The sequence below is a fragment of the Notechis scutatus genome, chromosome 3 (assembly GCF_049901735.1).
Source record: "Notechis scutatus isolate UNSWTSFEM ecotype Mainland chromosome 3, rNotScu1.2, whole genome shotgun sequence".
Taxonomy (NCBI): Eukaryota; Metazoa; Chordata; class Lepidosauria; order Squamata; family Elapidae; genus Notechis; species Notechis scutatus.
In genome coordinates this window covers 52,315,109-52,330,913 of record NC_142011.1, presented here as the reverse complement: position 1 = coordinate 52,330,913, position 15,805 = coordinate 52,315,109, and the positions used below count along the sequence as shown (strand labels likewise).

The 15,805-nt window shown below is 37.2% G+C and overlaps 1 long non-coding RNA gene across 1 annotated transcript; it reads right to left on the bottom strand.

The window, feature by feature from the left end:
- Positions 1-1,518: 1,518 nt before the first annotated feature.
- LOC113418773 (uncharacterized) lies at positions 1,519-14,798 on the bottom strand. The gene is made up of 3 exons (XR_015748540.1): positions 10,895-14,798; positions 10,090-10,156; positions 1,519-3,461 (listed from the first exon to the last, which is right to left on the bottom strand). It is a non-coding gene; the product is annotated as an uncharacterized LOC113418773 (long non-coding RNA).
- Positions 14,799-15,805: the final 1,007 nt, after the last annotated feature.

Here is a 15,805-nt window from a genome sequence, read left to right as displayed (position 1 = left end):
TCTGAGTAATAGGGTGGCCTTTTTTCTTAAATTCTTTAGCAAGTAACTTCTAGAATGTAGATTATTTTAAAGAGAATGATGGTATTTGGTATCTTGATTCTGTTGCAATATTCTTTTAAAATAAAGATTGAATTAGGTCCTAGTTCTTATTTATTTATTCATTCTTATCCATGCTATTTTTGGACAAAATTTTAAGTCGTTTTATTTAATCTTTAAAATCTTTTAGTGTGCTTTTAGTTTTGTCAAAGCTGTTAATCATAAAATGTGCAAATTGAGCTCAGCCATGATATAGTTATATTTATATAAGTCAAGGCTAACTACATGAACTACTTATCTTTTAAAGATACCAGTTTATGACATACTTACATAGATTAAATGCTTTATAATTAGGAACACAATTCTATTTATATTCACTCTGAATTAAATTCTATTGACTATAATATGAGTAGCTCCTATGAAAGCACATACTGTTATAAGCCAAGTATGAGCTGATAAAACCCCAGTGAAGGTCATACCTGTGTCATGTAATGACTCATTAACATTAGACAAATTATTGTCCCTTAGCCTCAATCAGTATCCACTTTTTGAGTCAGAGGAGAAAAGTCACATACTTAATGAACAAGTAGAAATGATTAAATGGGGATTACTAATGCTTTATATATGGAAAGCTTTGAACAGTACTATTCCAAAACAATAATTTTTAAATAAATCTGATGGTGGTTTTACCCTTCTTTAACATGATGATCATTATCTAAGCAATAAAAGCCATATTAATTTTTAAATTAGACTATACAAGTGGTATTTTTTTCTTTCCTGTGCAGTTTGAGATTTCTTAGACTTCTGTCTTTTGCCACCTTCTGTCCTAATTTATCCCTTTAAACTAAAGGCCAGTACTGAGTTTTGTTCAGTCATTGCGTTTTGAAAATAGTCTTATTATCATTACATGACAAGATATTCCCCATATATTGGGATAACTTCAAACTAATGACAGGCTATGATTAGATACAAGGCAGTTTCATATGGCTAGTCTGAATGTTCTAATTCTCCCAGTCTGTTTTCAGAAGCATTTGATATATTTTACAAATCTGCTTCAGAGATGATGCATTTGCTTTTTTTTTTTTTGTCAGATCCTATTCTTGTTTGCTTGGGAGAAGAGGGATATATCAATTCCTGCATTTTTGTGTTCAGTCAGCTGGCAAATTGCTGATTGATTTGGTTGTACAACTGAGTAGTATATTAATAAGACAACAGAGGGCAGACGGTATTAAAGATTTTTTTAAAATTCAGCAAAGGTACAGAGTTATTTACTCAAATTCAGAAAATGAGTTGATAGTAGATCTTTTTTAGATTCATTCATTCTAAAGCCAACAAAAGCTTATACAGTATTGTTTATTATTAAATTTAGCTGATCAGTTTGTACTGCAGGCAGCTTGCAAGCACGTATAGCACAGGATTTAAAATGCAATTTAAAATAATACAGAATATTGTAACTATTTTAATTTTTAAAACATACAATTTTAGATTGAGAATCAAAAGTTAAAACAATTTTAAATTGAGAATCAAAAGTTAAAATCTATTTAATAAATAGATATGAATTACTCTGGCTCTGTAGGGGGTAAATATTGAATTTACACAGTTACTAAGCTACTGTACTATGGGTTGATTGTTAGCTAGGATTGCATAATATGGTGAGCTAAATAGCAATCACATGATGGCTTAGCATTATATGTGAATCCAACAAAGATGGCATCAAAAGACCTGTTCTGGGAAGGTTATATCATAACTGGAATGCCACCGCTTAGAGATTATTTCCTCTGGTCATCCATCTCTCATTTGCTGAGGGCACTCTAAGAAGAATTTCTGAATATCTCAGAATTGTGTAGCAGGAGGAATCCTTTTCGGTAACTTGAATCTTAAAACTCCACTGCACTCCACCAAGAACTTGGCAAACAACTTGGATGGAGTGGTTCTTTCTAAAAAACCCAGCTGTGCTTGTGGTAAGCCCAGCACAGACTTGGCTGGGTCGAGGAGCCACCAGTAGTAGAACGATACCTCAGATCTACTAAAACAGGACACATACAGCTGAGACCTCACTTCCTTCTTCTGATCATTACCTATTTTTAGCATAATGCAGCTGTTTTGAATTTTGAGAACTATTTCCTTGAGCAAAGTCACTAAGTACCTCCCGTTTTGTAATTCTTCAGCCTTTCTCAGGGACAAACTGGCAAGTGGTTCATTTATTTAATATTTGTGGTGTATAATTGTGTTGTTCTCTTATATTTTTCATCTTTCTTGAAGGAGGGCATATTATGCCCGTCTCCCTTTTTGTTTGTTTCCTGTGTGTTTTATATCTAGTTCCTTTTGGAGATAATGGTATCGTCTTAAACAGATTTTCCATTTCATTTCCCCACCCCCAGCATTATGAAGAGACCTGCTGTTTTCCAAAAAATTGTAACTGAGAAGTGTTAATCTTCCAATTTTTCAATGCATTTTTGTTATTTTTCAAGCAGGGTTCTTAACAAAAAACATAGTTCAAATAAAAGTTTAAAGCAACTATGGCTTTAATTCTCAAAGATGAAGTTGGAAAATGATGTATGATGGAAGAAAAGAGTTTAGTTGCTCATCTTCCCCCCCCCCTCAAAATTGACCAGCACAGTCATTAAATTATTCAAAACACTTGAGTATCTATGTCAGAGCATACCTAGAAAGGTTTATAGTTTTGAAGGTTGACTCAAGCAAAAGGTGAGATAAAAAGTTTGAAATTTGCTCATATTACAAGATTTCATTTCCAAGTTTTGAATCAGAATTTAAAAGTTAAGTTTTCAATGTAGGTGTTTTCATATCAGTGGGTCCTGGCATACTTTCATTATATTGTGGCTTGTTTGTTCTTTTAAAAAAATAAGATATTAATTCTAAAAACTGTTTAGCTGCTACCATTGCCCCTCATTGTTAGAAAAAGATACAAAATTTTGTTGCAAACTAATGGAGTGCATTGTAGAAAGTAAAAGCCATCTTGGCAGACTTGCAAGATAAGCCCACCTCTATAGATTTGCAATTTAAAATTGAATAGACTCTTGATTCTGTGAGTCAGGATTCGGCTATATGTACTCACCTGTAAAATCATGCTGAGTCCTTTAAGATTAAATCTCTCACAATTTTAAGTATTTGTCATGCCTTTGAAGCTTCAGCAGTTCAATGATATCCTGGATGTTTTTAAACTTTAGACTTTCTTTGTCACAACATTACTATACAAATGCACCATTCATAGACATTCATACACACAGCCAATCTGTAGCAAAAAATAATTTCACAGAAGCCAGCTGGTGTCGGGCAATTCAAAATATACATAATTCCAATAACAACAAGAACATACCTACACAAAAGGAAGGAATATCGGCCCACTAAAGCTGGATAGCCACAGAACATTGTCAACTGGATCAGGAATGGAGAAATCAAGAAACCTTGAGGGTAAAAAACAAAATGGAGTATCTGGGAAAGCACATGATTGGTTGAACACCTAAATAGAAACTTTAGTCCAGGCTTCACTTACTAAACACTAAATGTCAGTGTTTAGTCACTGACTAAATGTCAGTGGCGGGTCAATATCAAAATTGTGAAATCAAACATTGATACTGATCTAGGGTAGTTGGCAAGCATTTAAGTAATCACAATATTTGGCCCATGAGTCTAGGAGCAAATATGTTTCAGATCTATCTTGATTGTCTGAAGTTTCATTCTATAAAGGGGATAACGACTTCCCAGGCATCAGGCTCAGGTAGCTTCCCTGTATAGGATTAGAGTGGCCAACTGTGCAATGAAGGTGCTTTCCAGTCAGGACAAGAGTGTGTGGGATATGACTAAAGATGATGCAGTGTTGCTTGCTAAACAGAGGAGCCATTATTGATGCCGTGGAGCACGCCCTTGGCCTAGAGTGATAGGAATGTTTGCTTTCCTCTGCTCCTGTTGTACAGTGCCAGAGCAGGCAGCACGTAGACAAGAAGACAACAGATCCCAATAGGAGGGGGAGCAGGGCAATAAGCTTCCCACAAAGGGCATGACTAGATTTTGGCATACAAACAAATCGGCAGTGAATAGCTTGCTATCCATTAATCCCTAGTCTCCTTTCTTGGTGTTTTATTTGGAGATGACATTAGGAAGCCCATAATACAGATCAATTCTTGAATGCTGAATTCAGAGTGAAAGTGGCAGGCATTGAAATCATGTCTCAGTCAGGATCAGGACAAATTCTATGTAAGTTGCAGAGATATTTTTTTTTTAAAGAAATTAAGATAAAAATTATAAAATAAGGATAAGAAGCAAAAAAGAATACTTGTGTACAAAATTCCTTTTTTTCCCTAGAGTGGAATGGTTAATGCATTTCCAGACAGGAAAGAAATTTATTGTAAAAGTAATTATTTCTTATTATGATAAGTGCACTTCTGGAAATATGTGAACCACATCCAAAATATGCCAGACATCCCATTCCAAAGGAAAAAGGCATGTTCTGGAGCCAACCATTCCTTATCGCACAACTTTTTTTAATGAAAATAAAAAGCTATCAACTAGAAATGACCTGGTCTAAATAAAAATGTAGTCATTAAGATGTTACATAATCACTATAGAGATCCAAGTTGAAGTTTCTATATGATCATGGATCTTTTGGACCATTAATATAGTCCATATTACAAGGTTATATGAGGAAAAAATGTGGCGGGATCCCAATATAAATGCAAATTTGTAATAGGAATAAAACAACTCTGAGGGGCTGAGAGAGATTGACTGGCTCAAAGCCACCCAGCTGTTGCTCATGCCTAAAGTGGGACTAAAAGTCATAGTCTTGTTTTCTCAGTCAGGAACTTTAACCATTAACACTAAACTATCTCTTAATATCTTAATAGATAGGCACAGTCACAGTGGCAGAATGGAACATTATGCTAATTTACTCGCAAGTTTTAAAATTGTTCCATATATTGCAGGGATCCCCAACCTTTTCGGCGCGCGGACGGTTCCGGCATCAGCTGGGCGCCGCGGCCAGTCTCCCGGCGTCAACTGGGCGCGCCATCTTTATGACGAAAGCGCTTCCGGTGGCGTCACGGGCGCTTTTTCATCCAAAATGGTGGCGCCAACACTTCGAGTGAGCTTTTTCGGGTAAAATGGCTTTCTACCGGAAAAGCTCACGAGAAGGCTCAGCGCCCGCCATCTTTTATGGCCAAAAAGCGCTTCGGTGAGCTTTCTACCGAATGAAGCTCACAGACGCTTTTTACCAAAAAAAGATGGCAGCGCCAAGCAACCAGCGGCCCGGTAAGGCTTGTTCCGCGGCCCGGTACCCGGTCCGCGGACCGGCGAGTTGGGGACCCCTGATATATTGGGCCTAATCACAAACCTACCTACTGTTTTTTATATTAATAGGCAGATACATGGATCCTTTTAAGCAAGAAACAATATCTAAAACCTATAGATAGCAGCATAAATGAGAACATTTTTCTGCCTCCATTATTATTTAGATTAGAAAAGAACCCACGGGTGTGAAACTTGCAGCATCATATTACTGTCACGTGATGTGGTGCGACATTTATCCCATTTGTAGAGCTGGGGTGGGCATCCAGCCTGTGGTCCGCCAGTTTGACACCCCTGCTCTAGTCTATTAGAAGCTGAACTATCATTTATTGGCTAAGCTGCATGAAGGTGATGGAAACTGAAGGTTCACATCCTTAGGGAAGTGTAGTTGAGTGTTTGAAATTATCTGTATTCATTCAAAATAGTAAAACTATTCCATTTCATTTAATGCCACTAATAATTTCAGCTTTCTCATACATACCAGATTATTCTGCTAGACAAAATAGGAGAAAAATGAAATGTGAAGAAGGTGAAGTGGAGAAAGATATCCAAATATTCTTTCTCTCAGCCATGAAAATCTTAAAAAATTATTGGTGTATTTCTTACTGTTATTCCTTAAAAAAACTTTTTCTTTATATAGAGGAAATTTATCTTGCCTTTTCTGACAATAGTTATTATAAGCAATACTGAGCATTACATTAGTATTTTTAAATGATCAAACTATATATGATAGGCTCAATTTGAGGTACAGAGTACAAGATGTGGACAAGAGTACAAGATAACATCTAAATCTGGGAATCACAAATTCTGATAATTCGTCATGATCAGGTGTGAAAATTTGTTTTCTTACAAAGTCAAAATAAAACAACTTCATGTCAGATTCCAATCCAAGCAACTAACAAAGGGAAACGAGGCTTCCTACCCATAATAGAGGATTTAGGATTAGTTTATCCATAGGTGACACAGGATATAGAGGTAGAAAATGTGAACATTGAGTCTACTATATGGGATTTGTTTTTGATAACCTCACAATCATTGTTTTTCATAATGACATTAGATCTACTGAAATAAAAGATATTTAACAGACATTCTGGATCCTTGAGTGCCTGGTAATTGTTTCTAGTCTAGGCCATCAAGAGAACTTTGAGTTTGTGTAAGCTTGTTGGATAGTGTGGGGCATTTGCAGGTTTGGAGCCATTTGCTAAGCATGGAAACTTGGAAAAATGTCTTACAGGAACAGCTGAAAGATGTGATAGGACATGCACTTCCAACTAAAATGTCTGGGAAGCATCATCATATGGGTGACTGGTTTTTGCTAGGCACACATCCTAGACCCTTCCTTGGAGTAGTAGCAGTGGGAAGAAAGTTACTCGAATAGGCTACCGAGTCCCTTAATGCAGGAGTCCTCAACCCCTGGTCCATGGCACAATATGGGGCCATGGCCTGTTTGAAACCAGGCTGTGCAAGCAGGCGAGCTCATGAGCACGCAAAGCTCCATTTGTGCAAGTAGCGGGCGCACGAACAAAACCATCCCCTCTCACCACCACCACCACTGCTGCCTTAAAGGGTCTCTTTTTAGTATGCAAAGAAAAGAGGGAGCAGTTGTTCAGCTTTGCAATCAAAAGCGTTTCTTTCATTTGATCCTCATCCCCACTTTTTTCATCCTTCTCTTTGGGCATTCTCCTAGTCAAAGGGTGGACTTCCTATTCCTTCTTGTAAAAGATGCCCTATCACCACCCACTATGCTTAGTTTGAACAGGAAACTCCAGGGCAAGGGAACTCTTTGTCAGGCCAACACCACAAAGTTCTAGAGCAGTTCTAGAATGAGAAAAAAACAACTTTCCAGATCCTAGGTAATAACTGATTCACACAAACTACCTAGGTCAGGGGTATCAACTTCAGAAATGTCATGTGACAGCAAAGTGACACGGCGAGTTTGACATCTGTGACCTAGATAATATTAATACAGTAATAGTACATTAAAATAAGACAGAGCATAGGAGTGAGATTTCACAAGGTTTAAGCATAATACAAAAATAATTTTACAGAAAAAAACTTCTCTGGTGAAAATCAAAAACTATGACGTTACCAACTAGTAGCTCCAATCTGGCTTTATTTTAATTTTATTACAGTATTACTACTATCCTTCCAAGTAAGGAATTGGTTTACTATGTTAAAATGAGTCCCAGTTTTACATGTATTACATTCTATGATTTGTTTTCAATCCCAGATTACATGTTTTAAGAGTTGTTTGCCATCCAGAGTTAAGTGATTGGAGCAGCCTATAAGCATACTAACTAACAAAATAAATTGTACCTCTTTTGTTATTCAATCATTTCAAATGTATTTGCTTTTATGGCTCGGGTGGTTGGATTGCTTTTATAATTTTTTTTCTCTGATCTGATTTTTCTAATCACCATTTGATTATTTTTTTTTCCTGAATCCTTTAGAATTTTTCATGCTGTGAAATTGATGGACTTTTTTTTAACCACAGGATGCCTTCGGATGATATAAAATATCTTAGGCATTGTAAAAAAAAAAAAAAATGGTGACTGCCAAAGGCAGCTGCTTTCACTAGAGAAGCATAAGCCCCATTCTGCCCCAGAATCAGTGATGAATAGGTATGAATGAGACAACAAAAAACCCCAAATAATAGCATTTGTTTCTTAACAAATGAAGACTGGAGCAAATGATTTTCATTCGGTTCAGGTTTGCATTCATTACAAAAACAATTTGCATCCCTATCAGCAATTGCTTCTTGTTTTATTATGCAAAAATAATGGAGAACAAAATAAAATGCCATTCTGCAGCAAAAACAAATAACCCCAAAACTTCTTTTTTTTTTTTGTCTCAGGTTTTCTAATTACCAGTATCTTCTCTAATCTTAGAAATTTCACAGGAGTTGTGAAATCGATTTAAATCAAATTGTAAAAAGATTCTGGTCTATTTGATTTTACTTCTAAAGGAAATTTTATATTGCTTTTCTTTATAATGCTCTACAGAAAAGGAAAGCCATCATTTGAAGTAATAAAATGTATCAATACAATATTCACATTAGAGGAAGAAATATTTTAAATATTTCCAGATTATCTTCAAATACTTCAGGTTAGCTACAAAGCTGTTTGTCATGGCAGAGCCCACGTTGCTTTGAACCATTTCCATTACTTACTTCAAAGGCCAAGTCATTCTTTTTTTAAAAAAAAATATCCCAGAACAGATCATAAAGAAGTGGATATGTTTAGTGTGCATTCTTTCTGCCTCCCCAAGATTGATGTGGGGAATACACAGTACTTATTTGTGATTGTTGGGATCTCTTCCTCTTAACAATACCAACTTTACTGTACTCTTCTTGCCAGCTGATGTTTATTAAGTCATGATCCATTTCTATATCTAGCCAAAAACCTGATCCCAGATTTAAAAAGGGGAACGTTGCAAGAAAAGACTGGTGGCCTTGTTGCTGGCATCACAGTTTATTCCCGGTGTCACAGCACCAACCATGTAGTATGATTGCTTGTATTTTCATGACAATGAAATCTACCTTAAGGAATCATAACAGGAGAACTCAAATCAAAAAGTTGTTTGCCCTCATGGAAACAAGGAAGGAGTAGGAATAAGGAAGCTGACCATTTCTTTTTCAAATAGAGAGATGACTACTGTATTCATTTACATGTTGCTTTTTGTCCAGTATATTCAATATGGCTTAGAGTTTAAAATGATCCTAGTGCAGAAATATCCCTGGGGTTATCCTGTTTTTGAACATGGATTCTTTTAGCCCAGAATTGGTAGGTTTGCCTCTAGAGGGCTCTGCTTGGTTCCAAAGGCTGCTGAGCTATAACAGCGGCCATTAGTCACCAAGGGACATCCCTCAGTCCAGTTAATTTGGTCAGGGAAACGTGCTCGTAAAGCTTTGCTACATTTCTTTCAAGCTGAAGAAATCAATTCTCAGCAGTTTGGATAGGATACAAGAGGCCCAGATATAAAGGTTGCGGGTTGGGAGGGAGAGAAAGTGAGAAATTGCCAATTGTTTTGTTACAGAATTAAAAGCATTTTATTAAGGATCTTATTTTTCTTGTTGATAGGAGAATACTGGGACTGTCTCGTAGGAAGAAATATATGGCTATAATGTTAGGTAAAATGGCTTCTGTTCTTACCCCCAATGGGTAAGAATCATATGTGTAACTGGAAAGACTTTGTCTGCAACCATGATGCCCAAGAATATTTCAAAATTTCTGCATATACTAGGCTTGGATGTTCACCACTATGGAGGGAGAAACAGTGGGGTGGTTAATGCTACTTCCCTGGCTCATTTTGGTTCTTTCATTTCCTTTACCCCCTTAATTCTAAATTGCAGGAGCAACATCTAGAGAGCCACTTATGTTGCACCAGATGTAAGGAAAAGCTCCCCCGTCCCCTTGCTTTCCCTTGATTAAAACATTAGAATTCTTTAATCTCTCTGAATTGAGTTCCTTCCTTAAAAGCTGCCTGTTCTCTTTGATACACCAAAGCAGTTCTTGTCACGCTGCCAAAGGAGGCCGGGAGGAGTGTCACACAGCTCAAACTTTTACAAGCTGAGTGAGCCGGAAAACAAGCAAAGGCACACAGACATAGACAGAGAGAGAAAAAGAGAAAGGGAGGCAGAGAGCGAGAAAGAGAAATCTTATTTTTAATTTTTTGTTTTTGTGACATTTGGCTTTGAATGTATTTTTTTTTCTTCTTAATTTTTTTTTTTTTTTGTTGCCTAACTTGACAAACCTTTGTGAAACTTGGAAGAGAGGAAAAAAATGACGTCACTGCAATCTGGGGGTGCCTTTTGCGCTGCCTGTCAGATCCAAAAGAAAAGAACACAGCAATAAAACAACGGCTGTCTCTGTCTCCTTCGTTAAACATGGCACTAATTGGATGTTAATTTCTCTTTGCTCTTCTCGCTGTTTGATTGTGAGAACTTGGTTCTTCCCCACCCACCCCCAGCAAGACTCTTGCCAATAGCAGGGAGTCCATACTGTATGTTCCCTCCCAACCGTGGGCTCAAAACAATTCAGAAGCCGGGCAGTATTAAAAATGCAGAAAGGGGAGGAGAGGGAGGGATTGGATTTGGGAGTTTCACGAAGCTCAACATTTTCCATTCATTGTGCTGTACAGAGTTCGGAGTATTCCCCCCGCCCTTGTGTTCTGTCCAGTCTCCTTGGCAGCATGGAAAAAAAAAAAAAAAGAATTAACCCAACCACTACCCAACCCATGTGTGAAACAGCATGTAGGAGAACTCGTGCAGACAAGAAGCTGTTGCTGCCTTTATCACCCGGGTCACTCTTAAGGGGTGTTTGTGCTTCTTAGCTTGAATTCGAGAGGGTCCTGAGTGCATCTGAATTGATTCCCAATGTACATGCATGCACACCCATGCATACAGCAGTGCAGGGGGGAAAGGTAAGTTAAGTACAGGGTTGAGGAAGAGCAGGGTGAAATTTACCAAGGGAGATGGTGGGTGGGTGGAGAAGAAGAAGAAGGGGAGGGGAAGAAGCAGGAGGGGGTGGAGGGTAGAAATGTGGGAGTAAAGTCCTACCTGGGATCGGTGCCAACTTCCTGCACAGGGCTGCAGACCCGCAGCTTTGAGGCGACTTTTCTCTCTTGACATGATTCCAAGAGGCAAGGAAGGCAACAGGAACAGGTACAACAGATGCAGAGCAGCCTTGTTTGCCAGGGTGTTGGTGGGTAAACCCTCTTCTCCTCCCCCCCCCCCCTTCATTCCCTCTCGAATCCTTGTTGCAGACAGCTGTATTTTTAAATGATCCTTCCAAATAGGGTCGACAAAGAAGGCTTTTTCCTTTAATTTTTTTAAAAAAATGATTTTATTGTACGGCTTTGGAGGGACGAAGGGGCTTTTTATTCTCTTGCAAACATCTCCTGTCCATTAAGATTAACATGCAGGAGATGTGACTGTCACTTTGCTTATTGACAGTTGCCTGTACAGGGATGGGAAATGGCTTTGTTCCGTGCTGCCTGGGAAGCAGTGCCAACTCTGACTTGGCAGCTAAGCCAGAGTGGGCAGGGAGAATGTGGGGAGAGGGAGAGCGAGACAGAGAGAGAGAGAGAGAGAAAGAACGACTGCTGAGGCTTCCAAAGTGGAAATGGCTGTAGGCCCATTTCTGAACGAGCAGCTATTCAGTGCCCCTTTCGCTCGCTTGCTTGCTCGCTTTCTTTTTTTTAAATTTCTTCTCTTTCTCTCTCTCTCTCTAAGGCTGGCACAGAAAAAAATGGAAAATGGGAGCTGGAGGGAGGGTGTCCTCTTCTGGCATATCCCGGTAGTTTGTTTGCTTGCTTTGATTTGTTTTTAAACCATCCTCATCTCCATTTATGCCTCTTAACTCCATTTTTGCCGCCGACAAAAGAAACATTTCGCAAAATGAAACTGCTTCTTGTATAACATAAGAGGGTTGTTTTGTGTTTGTTTTCTTTTTGTTTCATTTTGTCTTTCATCTTCTTTGGCTGTGTTTTAAAGGAGCTTGCCGCCTCCAACATCTCAAGTTAGGAAAGTAGAAGTCAACATTTATTTTATGTACATATCTTAGGCTGCTAACACAGAGAGAAGAGAGAATGAGCTTCTTGTTTGAACTGGCATGGGTTGAAAGAATAGGTATTGGATGGAAATTATGCTTTGGAAATGGTTCTCAATAGAGACTGAGAAACTTTAGAGATTGGGAGCTTGGGAGGGGGTGGGTTCCATGGATATTTTTTTTCCCAGTTTGCTAATAAAGGGAGACTATTTGAAGGGTATATTGAAGTGGAGTTCCAAGTGGAGGAATTTGTGCCAGCTTCTCTTTATGCCAGCCTCTTGTCAGCCTTGGCATCTCATTCGGATGAAGCCTGGCATGCAGGCACCGCCCATTTCTTGGCGCTGAACTGCTCTGAGAAGGAAAAGGGAACGCATGGGGGGGGGGGACTGTTTCACTGAAACTGGCCTTTCTTGAAAAGAGAAACCATTCCTTATGATTGTCCAGATCATCGAAGTTAAAGCCAGCGGCTACTGAGCAGAAAAATCTTTCTCCTTCCCGGCACATCTTTTTCTGGTACGAAATCAAATGTAGCTCTTTTGAAAATATTTTAAAATGTCATTTTATTTGTCCAAGTGCTTGGCACTTGCTACTCCTACATCCTTTCTTTCCTCCTCCATTCTTCTCGCTTTTTTATGTTAAAATATTCCATTTGTTTAAACCAACCCAACTTGGTGGGCTTTATTATTTATTATTTCTCCTGACTGTTAATTAGGATTTTATTTTTATTTTTCAAAATACTTTGATTCTGGGTAATTGGAAGCTAAGGTTTTTGGTGTGTGGTGTTTTTTTTTTTTGGATTTTTGCCACCCTACGCAAGGGAAAGAAAATTGTTGAATCATATCAGACTTGCAATTCAACATGGCAGCCCCTGCTAAGATTGTCTAGTTTTGCAAGGCTGAAAGACATTGCAAGAAATGCCCCTTTCTGGGGACATAAATTTTGATAGAGCTAACAAAGGGATAGAGAAATAAGTAGCTCTTTGGAGGAATGATTGGGGGAATTTTATATGCTGTCTTCAAGAAGAGGGAGAATTCGGCCATGTTATCCTCATCTCAGTATTTTGTAAGTGTTAACTATTTGTAATCTGTTCTGTACCTATCATTTAAATGATGATTTATTACTTGTTCAAATTTTCTTTTTGTTTCGCTGACACAATTTTAGGGTTCACCAAGATCATTTGGGGTATTAGGTTGTTTTGTGATATTCTTCAAGGTTTGTTATGTGAAATCATTATTTTTTTTTATTGGGGGAAATCTATAGACAATGTTTTTCAGAAATAAGAAAAGTGGGTGAAATTTTCAAAATACCCACTTTGCTTAATTTTTCCTTTCACAATCAAAAACCATTCTCCGGTTGCTACTGATACAAACTTTGATGGACTACACTACAGCAAACTTTAAGCCATTTGCCATGCAAGAATGACATGGAATGGAATTTAGTGTCTTTGATTTGTGTTGATAAATCTGGCCTCTTTATGTCAAGCTTAATTTAGGCCTCTGTTGTCCAAAACAACAGACTTTGTTTCTCTGAAAATAAAAAATTCCATCAATAAGCAATTGCATTTTTGTAAACATTGTACTGTTAACAAAACTTTTGTTCTGCTAATAACAATTTTTCAGGACAACACACAGAAAGATATCTTAGCTCTGCTTTCGAAAAGCACATGTTGGATGTAGAGCTTCAACAACTGCTTTTGCAAACTGTGAAACATGGAATATTTCATTAATTCTTTCTAGATTCCCTGTTTCCCATTGTAATAGTAATATTGAGGATAGATTTTGATTCTAGTTTCTCTCATTCTTAGGAGGGCTTGCTTTAGTTGGGGGGAAAAGATCTTCTTTGCAAATGCAGAACCTCTCTTTTTTGTTTGCAATTTTGCCAATAATCTATTCGCTAGAAAACCCATTGTCTCCTAGATGAAATCTTTATAACCCTAAGAGCAAACAGTATTTCTCAGTTCTTGATGTTTTGCAAGGTTGTCTTTTACTTCAGTAATTACTCTTCTCATATTACTGTGCATTTGCTATAATCCACCATTTTGTATCACGCTTTCCTTGTCCTTCTCACTACTTCAGTGAGTCTGTCTATCCTAATATAAATTTCAACATTTTGTTCCCAAGTAGGTGTGAGGTAAAATGTCATATTTCAAATAATGTCTTGATGAACTTCTTGACTTCCCTCATTACACACATACCAACCCCTGTGCTGAATTTCTTAGACTTTCTGTAAGGCCCAAATCAGATTTAAATGAAAGTGTTAAAATTCTGCTGAGATCACGATTAGGAAATTTGTGTGGGTGCACAGAAAACTGCATGATGGATTTTACAGAAAAATTAATATATCCAGCAAGTAGCAAGGGCGACAATTCAAGTGCTCAGAATCTTTTAAAAAAATTTCAATTTAAACTTCTGTACTTCATGAATCCATGCTTTGTCTATTACTATCCACTGAATGTATTCAGTTGTACTATATACATCCCTGAAATAATCAATTCATCTTTGGGGGAATATGTATTCATTACTCAAGAACATCAGAGATGGTACTTTACTATTTAATATTTAAGAAAACAGCAAAAAAAATCTATTTATCAAGTTGCCTGAGAAATGTGAGGAAGGCTGCCAGAAAGAACAAGATGGTGGCAGGGATGGGCTACCGACACCATTTTGAATTAGGCCAAGCTCAGCAGATATTCAACCAGGTTCAGAATAAAGGGAGATACTTTTAACAAGAAACATTACCATTTTGAGCACTTTTCTTCACATTTTTTGCACCATCCCTAATAGTGAGCTATAGTCATGCGGTTTATTTGCTAGCTTTAACAGCATAATTGCTGTTAATTTGACCTAACCTGCAATTTAAAATTTAAAAATGTGGTCTTCACTGATGAAACAGAAATCTGGTTTCCCACTGTTTCCAAATATATTGGAAGGTGGTTTTCCTCCTATATCCCTTTTTAGTGTAAAGTTCTTCATCATTTTTTTCATTTGTGAATACACTCGATTATTTAAAAATTTTCATCAGTATATTTTTTGGTTTATTCCTCTTTTTTGTACTTTTCGCTAAATATTTATTTAAATATGCCTTTGATCCTCTGTCACTTTTAAGTTTTCTTTTTTTTCTTTTGAAGTACATATTATTCTTTTTGTAAATAGGGTTTCATGGAAGCAGGAATTTTATGGAAGCAGGAAATAATATTTGAATTTATACTTCCAGAAGCACATCACTGGAACAATTTCAATAGTGCAATTCTGCTACTTCACATTGTAAAAAAAATGGTTTCAAGAACCAGAATATTAGAGAAATGTAATTTCTAGACTAAGAAGTTATTTCTAAATTAAACACTATATGGCTGAGGGGGAGTGATGGAAATCAAAACATTACACAATACTGCCATTTCTTGGTGTATGTAAGTAACCATTTGTTTAAGTAACCCTCAACATAATTTGTCTAGCTACCAAGTCTGGTCTCAAAACTAGCTTATTTGCCATTAATGGCGTAATATCAAATGAGCCAACAGTTGAAGAATACACCAATAGCATAGTCTTTCATAAAATGATGCTGTAGCTATTTAATAATGATGAACTTTGGAGTCTTTTTGTCCCACTGAGTTAGTATTAAACATTTTCCAAGAGGTAGGATTCTTCATATAGACTTATTCAGAATGTATTCAGACTTTCAGTGTGAATTTCTAGAACTTTCCCCAACTTTGGCTCCTCAGTATAAATTCTTTTTATTCCCTATCAAAGATTGTATTCAATATTTACTATCATTGTGTACTTGTGTAAAGTACAGGTTTGTGAGTATATTTCTATTGGCTAGATTATATATCCCTCTTCGTCTGAGAAATTAAATCCAATATTCCTGATTTTTTCCCCTTCCATTTCTTTCCAAATCTCACTTGAATTTAAAGCATGGCTGTC